Here is a 2,226-nt window from a genome sequence, read left to right on the forward strand (position 1 = left end):
TGGGAGATGCGATACTGCGTGAAGAGTTTGACAGTGCAATGAAAGGCCTGAGCTGAAACAAGGCCCCGGGAGTAGACAACATTCCATTAGAACTACTGACAGCCTTGGGAGAGCCAGTCCTGACAAAACTCTACCATCTGGTGAGGAAGATGTATGAGACAGGCGAAGTACCCCCAAGAAGAATATAATAATTCCAATCGCAAAGAAAGCAGGTGTTGACAGATGTGAAAATTACCGAACTATCAGTTTAATAAGTCACAGCTGCAAAATACTAACGCGAATTCTGTACAGACGAATGGAAAAACTGGTAGAAACGGACCTCAGGAAAGAGCAGCTTGGATTCTGTAGAAATATTGGAACACGTGAGGCAATACTGACCTTAAAAAATAAAAAATATGACGTTTCAGTCTTCGATCGTTATACTTTATTTTCAATTACCGGTTTCGGGCTAGCTGCCCATCTTCAGATCTGACGTAGGGAAATCCACTCCACCAACAATCAAAACAAAGAAGAGGAAACGCACATTTTCGAAACAATATCTACATCTTAATTATATTTTATGTTTTCTTTATAAAGAAATTTTAAATTAGTTTAAAAATATTTCGTTTCATGGTTCACTCAAAAAAGATTATTTATATTTTATTGCCTTAAAAAATTGATTTTTTAAAAAGAATACTCGCCATTAATATATACGGTGAAATAATAACAGATGCACAGTTGTTATAGGTAGAGGGCACTTTCTACCGTTACCAATCAGGTTACTCTTAAAAACCGCGATATAAGGTTTTAACAGATTGAAATTTACTTTACTTATGACAGCGAACCGAGTTTTCTGTACGGACAAGTTACTCTGTAACTACAATATATGGTATGTTGGCATTTAATACGTTCCAAAACTTCTTTTTGTAAACTAAGATGTTTCTATCACTAACTGTATCTCTTTTATTAATTACATTTTTAACTTTGTCCAACAGATTTGAAGATGGGCAGCTAGCGCGAAACCGGTAAATGAAAATAAAGTATAGCGATCGAAGACTGAAACGTCTTATTTTATTGATGAACGATCGCGGAATTCCCATTCAGACAATTATGTCTAGTTTTGATAATACTGACCTTACGACGTATCTTAGAAGAAAGATTAAGGAAAGGCAAACCTACGTGTCTAGCACTTGTAGACTTAGAGAAAGCTTTTGACAATGTTGACTGGAATACTCTCTTCCAAATTCTAAAGGTGACAGGGGTAAAATACAGGGAGCGAAAGGCTATTTACAATTTGTACAGAAACCAGATGGCAGTTATAAGTGTCGAGGGACATGAAAGGGTAGCGGTGGTTGAGAAGGGAGTGAGACAGAGTTGTAGCCTCTCCCCAATGTTATTCAATCTGTATATTGAGCAAGCAGAAAAGGAAACAAAAGAAAAATTCGGAGTAGGTATTAAAATTCATGGAGAAGAAATAAAAACTTTGAGGTTCGCCGATGACATTGTAATTCTGTCAGAGACAGCAAAGGACTTGGAAGAGCAGTTGGACGGAATGGACATTGTCTTGAAAGGAGGACATGAGATGAACATCAACAAAAGCAAAACGAGGATAATGGAATGTAGTCGAATTAAGTCGGGTGATGCTGAGGGAATTAGATTAGGAAATGAGACACTTAAAGTAGTAAAGGAGTTTTGCTGTTTGGGGAGCAAAATAACTGATGATGGTCGAAGTAGAGAACAAATAAAATGTAGACCGGCAATGGCAAGGAAAGCGTTTCTGAAGAAGAGAAATTTGTTAACACCGAGTATAGATTTAAGTGTCAGGAAGTCGTTTCTGAAAATATTTGTATGGAGTGTAGTCATGTATGGAAGTGAAACATGGACGATAAATAATTTGGACAGGAAGAGAATAGAAGATTTCGAAATGTGGTGCTACAGAAGAATGCTGAAGATTAGATGGGTAGATCACGTAACTGATGAGGAGGTATTGAATAGAATTGGGGAGGAGGGGAGTTTGTGGCACAACTTGACGAGAAGAAGGGACCGGTTGGTAGGACATGTTCTGAGGCATCAAGGGATCACAATTTTAGCATTGGAGGGCAGCGTGGATGGTAAAAATCGTAGAGGGAGACCGAGAGATGAATACACTAAGCAGATTCAGAAGGATGTAGGTTGCAGTAAGTACTGGGAGATGAAGAAACTTGCACAGGATAGGGTAGCACGGAGAGCTGCATGAAACCAGTCTCA

Source organism: Schistocerca americana, chromosome 6 (assembly GCF_021461395.2).
Source record: "Schistocerca americana isolate TAMUIC-IGC-003095 chromosome 6, iqSchAmer2.1, whole genome shotgun sequence".
NCBI classification, from domain to species: domain Eukaryota; kingdom Metazoa; phylum Arthropoda; class Insecta; order Orthoptera; family Acrididae; genus Schistocerca; species Schistocerca americana.